The sequence below is a fragment of the Citrus clementina genome, unplaced genomic scaffold, assembly GCF_000493195.1.
Source record: "Citrus clementina cultivar Clemenules unplaced genomic scaffold, Citrus_clementina_v1.0 scaffold_3, whole genome shotgun sequence".
In the NCBI taxonomy this organism is placed as follows: domain Eukaryota; kingdom Viridiplantae; phylum Streptophyta; class Magnoliopsida; order Sapindales; family Rutaceae; genus Citrus; species Citrus x clementina.
Genome location: NW_006262339.1, coordinates 1,398,591 through 1,410,123, shown reverse-complemented (window position 1 = coordinate 1,410,123; position 11,533 = coordinate 1,398,591).

Here is an 11,533-nt window from a genome sequence, read left to right as displayed (position 1 = left end):
TAACACCCTTTACCTAACTGGTCGTGCCTGCTGCTGGTCTTCTAGAGACATTAGGTGATGGCATTAAGACAATGATGCAGTTTGATGCTTAAATCGTTTAAATTAACACGTAATTAACGTTAAAAAAAATTGTGACACGTGTGCGTCTTTGCATAGATTGTGTCTATAGATTCCAAAACTTCTCTTCGTTCGAGTGTGGAGGTAGGTGCCTTTCATTGTTTTAAGAGAATTCATTGTACGAAAGTTACAAGAAAATTGAAGGGACCGTAGAAACTGGGTGAAATCCAAGACCGTTATTGCTGTTGTTTTTTCCGCCACAGAATTAATTATTTCTCTTAAACGAGTTGTTTATTTGGACCCAATTGGTTCAATGATCCGCAGTCCAAAAGCAAGGATGAAGAAAATATGCTCAAAATTAATGGCTGAGTTGCTTATGCAATTCAGTAGTACATATTAATTATTTTACAATGCACTCCAATGAATAACTTGTATTTTATTTAATCATAATATCAACCCAGCCAGCAGGAAACATGTTAGCCTATATGGCTAATCAATATACCCCCCCTCTTGGGTTGCACACTTGTATTTCAAAACATTGCTCCCAAAATGTGATTTACATGGAACACACAGATATGTTCTTATATATATGAACGAAATCAAGGGCAAAAATCACGGGAGTAGCAGGTGAGGCTATGGACCCTTGGCTTTATAACTTCACAAAATATGTTTATTAGCCTTTTTGTTATAAAATACTGTGCTGCTTGTACCATTGGTAATTGGTTTCCTCCCTTGAATGTTTTTCTTTTTGTTTGTATTGTTGATTTAATCTTTAGTACAAAACACAGTTTCAAAAAAGAAATGAGGATTGAATCCAGATTTATTTATACAAATTCAGAGTAAGCTTTTCAAGTCAAACTGTGGGAGCTATAATTCAAATCCATGTAGCTAGGTATCAAATTGGAACCTTTATTGAAATGTTACACGTGAAAATATTATCACAATAAAAGGGGAAAAAAGGGGTTTTAAGGAAACAAAGTCAATTTATGGAAGCTTACGAAATTCTGGAAATTTATTACGTAATATTCGGTTTTTTAGGCACTAGCTATTTAGCTTGCCCTTTCTTTGCTATGAGTTTCGCATGATACACACAAGAACTCATTTTTCTAAGTAATTTGAAGAAAGCAGTCATGATACTCAAGAAAACGCTTGACAAAGAAACGAAAAAAATATGAGAGTGTTTAATTTATCGACACACCCTAAGCCTTCCTAATGCGCTGCATACTACTTATTCTTATTAGTATAGCTTCAAATACGATGTGCTTTTCATACTGGAAGAGCCATTAATTAGAAGCATCCGAAGTTGTATATATTCTTTAGTAGTTAGTACACATTAATACGTCTCGTAGTATTAAGAGAGAAAAGGGACCAAAGCTGACAATGGACAACAAACTCTAAGCCATATCTTGTTCGAATCATTAATGTCAATTATAATTCCGTTCTTTGTTGTTGAACGAACTTAATTCAATTTCCCCAAAAGTTTACCATTTCTGTGTTATACGTCTCTCAAATTTCCTTGGATAGTTTTCAAGTTTTCATCATTTGATGAGCTAAATTCTGACCAACTGCAGAGCCTATGATAATATTTAATTGTCAAGATCAAAATATGATCAAGATATCGGCCACTCCGCTACTGCTGGTGTAAACAAAATCTCAGCAGTAAAAAGAGATAATTATTGCTTGTTTGAGGGCCATAAGGCTCAAGCATGCATAATTCATACAAATTATATACAACGCAAATGCCGTCGAAGCTGCAACAATTGGTTATGTGTCATTTCACCACGGGCAAATGGCTTAAATTATTAGAAGAATAAGGTCAGTCACTTCATCAAACAAGATTGTTGCTATTAGCTGCCGACGAAGACTATTAATGCATCACCACCTTTCTTCTCTAATCGTTCTCTTTCAAACTTGTGGGTATGGCTATTCCTTTCAACGGGTGATTGTGTATAACCAATCAGATTATAACACACCTACCATTCAATTTCAGTAATCACTTTGTGCTCTTTTGGGTCGCTACTCAATAATTTCCTATTCTATATTAATAATCAAGTTAGGATGTCGGAATTTTGATAAACTTGAAAAAAGAGATGCTCCCCATTTAGACATCACGTCACTGTTGACGATATTTATATATAGCCATTAAAGAAATCAATGACCATAATCTTTTTTCATAAGTTATGAGCTGGGAAGATTCACAGAAGATCTTTCTATATTAATCAATGGAGACACACAAAATCAGACAAAAAAAGAGTTTGAAAAAAAAAAAAAATTATGTTGACGAAAAGAGGGAACCTCTTTTCTAAAAGAGACATGTTTCGCAGGGACACGCGGCCTCTCTTAACAGCCAGATTATATAAGGTATGGTCGTGGTGGGGTCCTGCATTGATGTTATATTATTCCTTGCCACTATTAGAATGCTGGAACGAGGTGACGACCGTCAAACCACGTGCACAATTGCCAGAAGTTGGTACGATGATCTGGCTTATTGATATGCATTGCAATGATCTTGATCTTAATTACTTGGTAGGCGTAAGTTTAATTGAAATTCTTCTGCATCTTGGGCCGTCAAATTAGTTACGGTTCTTTGAACCCACGCGAGAACACATGCAACATTTGTGTTCATCTCTTCTGTGACGATCGAGCTCTTTCTAATATTAATAATAATGAGAATGGGTAGTATCTTCTGGTGATACGAAAATGTAAAAATTAAAAAAATAAAGAAACTTACGGTGTTGAAAGTCTTAAATATAGTTAACCTAATACAACTAATTGGCTTGATTATTGTAATCACAATCTCAGGTTTATCTATGAAGAACATATCTTATTGTATTAGTGTTTATAGCTGGTTTCTTCTATATAATACTCATTGATCGAGCCTCGTTAGTAAGTGCTATAAGATCTCGTACATTGGAACCTATGATTATAGACCCAAATTTATTAGTATCGAACATTTTTTTTTTTTTAAGTGAAATCTTCTCTAAAATTAGATTATGATTTTATTGTCTTTCGACATGTGTAGGAGTAAAATAAGAATGAATTTATTAATTACTACTGCATAGAATTCGTTTAAAATATTGTATAAAAGCATGATTTCTTCAATTCTCAAATGAGAGCAGAGGGATTTTCATTTTGATCAGGTCGATTCCAAAGCAAATTTTTTTTTCTTGTACATCTTTCTTTCTAATTTGTTATGTCACTAAAGCATTCCTGTTCACTTCATCGAACTTAAGTGGCTGATAGAAAACTGGCGCTAAGCCAACAGCCTTTGAATCTCTTTTTCATCACAGAACTCTACAATCAAACAATAAGCGCATTTTTGTAAATGGTTGCAATAAAATTGTTATATGTGTAAGCTCTTTTTCGTGCTTCAGAACGGATGATTGAAGGCATTCTGCTTGGTAGAGCGGCATCTCGAAAATTGGAAGCGAAGCCACAAATATTATTGGAGACTTGAAGTGTCTAAACAAAATCCAATAATTTGGGGCTAGACATTGAACTCCAAAGTAAACGGTACAAAATGTTAAAACAATAATACTATGTTTACTCACTTTGAATACTTAATGATTAGCATTTAATATGTCATCCATTAAGTAAGTTGTAAAAATGATACTTTAATAATTAATAATAGAATCGGTGAATATTATACACATGACATTAAATGATTAGTGACTGATCAGTGAGTATCCTAATTAAGTATCTAAATTTAGTAACATAACATTATTGTTGTTGCTAATAGGCCAAGGCAGAATAAAAGAATATAAATGTGTATGGGATAAATATATAAAGACGAAAGTATAATTTAATAGAATTATTCTTTAATGCAGATGCCCGTATTTTTTATAATATTATAAAAATATTTAATATTATTGTAAAATTCTAAATTTATATTGTAAAAATACATACGCATGCACATGAGAATGAATATGAGCCAGTATATCTTTTTAAGCTAAAATTATAAATAAAAGAAAAATATCAATGAGGCCAGCAAGGGTTGGGCCAGCTCCGCCCATGGTTGAAGTTGATTAGATGATGATATGAGCCTAACTGTACCTCTGCTTTTAACTGAATACACCTCCTTTAATGCAAAAGAAAGAATTCAGATGAAAAATGGGGGTGTATTCAGAATGTTTACTACGGAGCCCATAAAGGTGCAGCATTACTATTTTACTCAACTGTGACGTACGGATCTTTAGATGATGTAGAGATCTGAGGTCCGAACTCATGCCCGACCCTAGCGCAATCTGAACCAATGGTTTAAAAAAAAAAGGAAAAAAAAATAGAAACAAACAAACAGAAGTAGTTGTTTAAACGAACGTAAACAAAGACCACAAAAGACTTGGAGAAGGAAAGCATATACATTTGGAGTAAGCAATTTTCATTTAGGTCATTCAAAAGACAATAATATCTCTTATCCATGAATAATTAATCAAGTTTATACTAGCATTAGCATAGCTTACTTAATAATTAATTGCTTGCTCAATTTTTACAAGTATCCCTGCATTGTTGCTGGATTTCGATTCATGCTTCGACAGCCTTCTAGTAAAGAAAAAGATCGAGGAAATATAATGGAAAATTATGTGTTAAAAGCCAATTGAATTAGGAGTGAGATGAAATAAAAATAACGGAAAAAATAGCAGAAGCAGCACAGTAACTATTGTATAAATTTGGTAAAAGAATAAAATTTCTATAGATTCGGCTTTCATTTTAATTTTTTGTTTGATACAGTTTATTTAACAAGCATAAGTGTTTATTTAATTCGATAAGTTTTTTTTTTTTAATTTTATGTTGGTATTTAGTTGTTTTTTTAGAATTTTTTGAACTTAAATAGACTAATTTGCCTCAACTAGCAAAACTCAAAATTTGAGCTTTTGGGTGTAATAGTTAGAGAGCTTCTAAAAAATATATGTAATATCAAAAATATCCTAAGGACATTTCATTAATTACATAATACTCTATTTATATATATATAACCTACACAATAAAAATTAATTGCCGCCATTTGATAGAAAGTTGATTGCCACTACTTCATTTTTTTTTTAAAGAAATTGCCGCCACTTTACTTATTATACACAAAACCCTACGCAATATAAATTATTGCCACTATTTGATAGAAAACTCATTGCCACCACTTTGGTGAGGAGCATAACAGGTATCGATGTTTCCAACATGACTGTAAAAATAAATCTAGTTTATTAGAAGAGTAATGATATAGTTACAAACTTATTTTGTACAAACTGATGTAGTGTTAATTCATTGGTTGAATTAAATATCTTTTGGACCACATGATTTATTTATATTATTTTATATTTTTATTCAACTAATAAATTAATGCCACATCAATTTGTAGAAGAGATTGCATTCACAAATCAGAAGCACTACACTTCCACTTTGAATATGTTTTTTTTGACGTGAAAGACCCACAAAACAGGGGGCCAACAGTAAATATGCTTTCTTTATCCAAGTCTTTTGTGGCCATTATATTTATTAAACTCTACCCATTTGTTCGTATCTGTTTGTTTTTTTGAGTAAAGTGAATAACACCCCTTTCAAACTCTTAAGAAACCTCATGTTTTATTTTTATATCTCTTTTTTTTTATATAACATTACAAAAAAGATATAAAATTATAATATAATTTTAATTTAACTTCAACATCATTTAGAATAAATGTACTTTTTCATAATAAAATTATTGTTATTAAATAATTTATTTTAAGATTATTTTGATTTTATCAAAAAAAAAATTATATCATATATTAGCATTAAAAAATAGTTAAAGTCAATAATTTTTAAAGATATTTTAGTTTAATTAAATTTATATTTATCCTTTTACATAATTTTCAGTAATAGTACAACAATGAGTACAAAAGTGAGGTGATACAAGGATATTAAAAGTGTGTGAAAAGCATTGCTCTTGTTTTTTTTTCTGTTTTTTTTTTGGTTTTCCGAACCGTTGCTTAGGGGTACATGCAGAATTTAAAAGAGTTCACTCGGATCACGAACTCGTTTGATCCAAGTAGCATGTTGGTCGGGCGAGTATCTCGGATTGTTAAATCCGGTGGTTCCATTTGAGATTGGGCAACAACTGTTGCTAACAATTCCTCGTGAAAGTGTTGGACTATTGACACCCTTCGTTATTTTAATAATTTTTTTTATAATTATATTTAAAGATAAATATACACAAAATTAAAATTTATTAACTTTTTTTCTTTTGGGTGGATCCTTTTAACACCCCTTACAAATTATTATGAAACCTCTTTGTTTTTTTTGCATCTATAGTTTTAACCTCAATGAGAATGACCACAGAAATCAAATTACTTTTTTTTTTTTAAAATGCCCCCGAAAATAAGAAATTTTCTTCTTTTCTTTTTCTTTTTATACCTAAAATTTTCTTAAATAATCTCTCAATAAAAAATTAATATTCAATACAAAAATAAATAAATACAAAATAACTGAATAAATCATTATTTAGAGAAAAAGAAGCAAAAAACAGTTTGTAATTTTAATAAACTTTAAACCTGGTATTTTAGGAGTGTTGATTAAAAAAGAAGAAGATACTTTTGGTATTAAATGAAATATAATTAAAAAAAATTAAACCAGTGCCAATAGTCTAACGCCTCATAAAAATTACTTTGGGCTTGAAACACTATCCCTTCAAAGTCTAACATTCCCTTGTCAGCTGCCTATAACAAAGGGCTTCCATTTGAAGCAAGAAAATTTTCAGGGCTTTTGACGCCCACAAAGCCCATCATTGCCATGTTTCCAAAAACAAAAAATAAAAAAACCATCACCGTCCCACATACTGTAGCATAAAGCGGCATAGCGCAACAAGCCAACAATTTCAAACGGGACTTCATTAATGACTGACCAAACTTTCATTGACTTTTGACTTCTGTTTTTCTTTTTTCTTTTTCAGAAAACTGATTGACTGACTAATATTGTTTAAACTTTTAATTGTATATCACTTTATCAAAGCAGCCCAAAAAAAAAAGAAAAAAAGCATTTCAATTTTCAAATAGGAAAACCCAAATGAAAAATAAAACAAAATAAAAATCGTCCTAAGCCAATAATGTAAATGTAAATGTACCCATGATCAACAATACTATTTTTGAAAAAAAAAATAAAGTTATAAGATTTTGATAAAAATTATGAAAAAAAAAACTGAAATAGCTTTACTTTATAATAAGCTATTTGTATTGTAACTAGTTGGATGATTTAGTCCTGTTCCTTATAAAATTTGTCAAAGTAGAGCACTGTTGAGCCACACAGCACACTGTCTGCCATTGGCTAAAAAATTATGGGGCCAAAATTAGGTCACGTGTTCCCTCCCTCCAGTTATTGAATAAACATCACAGCAGAAGGCAAGCGGAAGTGGGATTCATGCATGATAGGTTTCTTTTACGTGCAAAGCGATTTTGGCCTTTTTGCCTTTATTCGGCGCATGTAATCTTTTCCCGCATTCCCACTTCCAGACTAAACTAAGACTTGTTCAAATTAAGGGGCCAAAAACCCTCAATAGCTTCCATTTGAAAAATGATTTTTTGTTACTCCTCCTGATTTAATATGGTTATCTTTTTTTATTTATCTGTTATGCACGTCGGTAGACGTAGTGGGATTTTAATTCTTTCACATTTTTTCTCCTAATTGTTGGTGGAACTTATTGGAAGGCCGGTTCTCTTTTAATGATTGGTTCTACACAAAATCTTTTTATATTACATCATGTGTTCAGTGCTATCTTTGTGTGAACCTAATTGCGACATTTTTATTTCAGTTTATTGGTCATTTAAATGCTTAATATCTAATTTCATGATGTTTATTTTATGTGTGGGATTAATTTGGACCCAAAAGATTTCATTTTCACACCCAATTTCTTAATAAACATAATTGTAAAATCTTTTTTTATAAAATTGATAAGGTTTTTATTCTTCAAAAAGTTTGATTTTCACACCAATCTCTATTTTTATCTTAAATCTTTTTTTTTTTTAAGAAAAATTATCACTACACCATCTCAGTTTTGTCATATATACACATAATTATATAAAAAAATTAACTCAATTTTTTTTTAAAATTTTGAACACTAAGTTAAAAACTGCAAATTCACAAACACCAATATCAATTTTTCAACAGCTATAAACAGAAATAATCTCTTAAAAATTATCATTGCATGGAATCACCAGCGATCGGTTGCCACCAGTTTAATTAAGAAACGCTGGTTTTATGACCATTTCCATCAGAATAATCATGTTAATTTCACGAAAATATTCAATTTTGATTTTGAAGAGAAAGAGGAATATATATAGATTAGGGTTTATTGTGACGTTGTGTTCCACATAATCTTTTTTATTTTAATTAAATATACTTTGCATTTATTGGTAATTTATTTTATGAGTATTTTTATAATACAAAATTTCATAAATAAATACAATTAGAAAGTATTTTTATGGTTTCGCCCCACCCATACTTTATAATGCCCTTGACGTTTTTGTTCAAGAAGAACCCCATAATACCCTCAAAATGCAATGTAAACACATTTGTAATACCGTATAGTTTATATAAAGAAATGAGTTGTTTACTAAGTGACCTTTTAAACTTTTTAATATTTAATTTATGTTTTTTTTTAAACCTTATAATGCACCTGACGTTTATCCGAAAAAGAAACCCATAACTCCCTCAAAATACAATGTCGTAAAACATATGCAATACCATATTCTTTATATAAAAAATAAAAGGGTTAATCAATATCTTCCCTAATGTAATAAGTATGCTAAGACTTATTAAAACTTATTATTCAATCCTTACTTATAAATTTATATTTTTGGGTCAAACGATTTCTCTAATACTGAAGTCTTAAGTTTGAATCTCCTTGTATAGGAATTCTTTCAACTAGTTCTTTAATTTCTTAACTCATTTTTAAAACTCTTATCTCTTAGTCCATTTCTAAATTTATGTGAGAGGCTGTTAAGAATTGTAAGTATTAAATAGTATAAAAATAAGTCATAATTTTTCTTAATTAATAAAAAATTAATGACATGCTTCCAAGTCGAGATAATCATAAAATTATTATTGTCCTTTTCCGCTTTCATTTTTGTTAAACTAACTACTCTAACATTACACAATTTTTAAAAAATTATTTTGGATACATGAAATTGTGAATCCCAACACTTTCCTCACGGTAATTCGTCATGTTTGTAATATGAGTTACGTAAATGGTAGCTTGAAATTGGGCGAACAAAATTGGCAAGTACAAGGAAAGCAGGCTCAAGTATAAATAGATGAATGTATATCGGATCCATAACAAAGACTACAAGTTGCTTTTCTTCCTGGTATCCAATCACTAGGTGATGGAGGATGTTATTTTAAGATTTCAAGTCTGTTGATATCTTTATTTTTAATTAGAGTGAAGTATGATATGTGTTTTAATTTTATATTTTTAATATAATTGTGATTTATTTTTTTAAATTTATTCTATTATAAATAGGGATGACTTGTTATTATTTTCATTAATAGAAACCCCTCTTTTATAATTTTTTTGGAGTTGTCTATCAAAATATCTCTTGTATAATTGTTTAGACTAGAGCGTAATCTCATCTCACTTGAAGTATTATCAAAATTTCTTTAAGTTGTGTGAATAGCTTTTGATTAGAGTGTAAATTAATTGTGTTGCAATTTGCTTCTACTACCCCGCTCCATCACTAGGTATTAGTAATCGCAGAAAGAATTTGTATCATGTAAAAACAATCTTTATACGGTATTAGAATAATATCTAGTGTGTATTTAACCTTATCAATTTGCTTCCACTACCTCGCTCCATCGCTAAGTATTAGTGATCGGCCAAAGAATTTGTATAATGGGAATATTGGTCCACAAATAGAAAGTAGAAACAAACAAGCGTAAAACATTTTTTCAAGGCCATAAATTGGGGTAAATGAAGTACTGCACAAGGAGATGTGTGACTTTGTTACAGAATCTTTAACAAAGTCTTCCCCTGTTACTCTCTATAACAAGCAGAAACTCATCAATTGCCGTATCATTAAATGGAATGAGTTAATGCGATCGTTTTAAATTGGATTATTGAACTATAAATTAATCCTATCGGTCAATCAAGATAAGCAAATTCGGGTTCATTTACAGCTAACTCTACCAACCCTTGAGGGGGGAAAAAATCGGACTGTAACTGGTGAGACAACGACCCTTGTGCACATAATTCGTAGGCTTTTTTGGAAACTTGTAAATTTTTTTGAATATCGTTTCTAAGTGTCCTAGCATATTCTCACTTTTGATCAACGCCCCGATGGCTGATGTCAAACTTGAGGTCTTTTTTTGCTAGAACAGAATTAATGGCATTACTTCTTTTTCAGTTAAGTAATCATGTTGCTTTCGGGAACAGTTGTTCCGGGTGTCTTCCTAGAAGACAGTCAAATTATGAAAGCAATATTTAATTTTTAATTTTTTTACGGTCCAAGATTAAATATCTTAACATTTACATAAGGAAAAACCAGAATTTATCCAAATTTCTGAAGGCAACAAGTCCAATGAAACCGCATAATTAAGTAACCTTAATCACTAAGGAAGACTGTTAGTTTCTCCTTTATTAAAAATCTCTATATATGTACCTCACTAAATTAAAAAAAAAAAAAAAAAAAGAACAAGGGCAAAGGAAATTATCTATTTTTGAATATCTATATAGTCCACAGCAGGCTGAAGATTCCGATTACGCCACCTGCTTTTCTGGTGCGAATAGTCCTACAAAGCTTTAATCAAAAAGCTTGAATGAATTATGGTTGCAAGAATATGAAAGGGTGTCAATAGTCTTTAGTGGGATTTGCTTACCTCATTGGCAATGACACGGTGCATTCTTGTGCGTACTGTACATTTGGAGCTTTAGCGTACGAAATAAGTTGCAAAATGGACCCAAATCGACTTGACGAGGTTTGGTAACCATTGCAAATTTGCGATGAAGATCAAAGCGCATATTTTCAACAAAAACACATGTAATTTATTATCTTCTTGGACCAGAAGATCTTCGAATATTGTTTTTTAGCAAGATTCTTCAAAGTCTACACTGTGAGGAAGAGGACGGTCTCCTATTTTTTCCATGGCCCCTATTTTTGAATATAAACGTTTTAAATATCGACGCGTTTTTTAGTTTCATAATTGGCTTATTTAGCTTTATATACTCAGATTTTCCTTTTGAAATCTAAATTTGAAAGAGTCATTTTATTTACCTGAACTAAAGAGAAAAGACAAAGGGGAGGAGGCGAAGCCAAAGGCTAACAAAGCCATTGCATTATCACGACACATATAAAAACAAAACGAACAACTATTAGTCTATTACAGACAAAAATAGTACTACTTTAATTCGGAAGAGAAAAATATGGAAAGGTGTTAATGAAAGGCAAGGCCATTATGAGTGTGATGCTGATACAAGAGTTGGTGGGTGATTGACTTCTGAGATTTGTGGCTGACCGAGTTATCT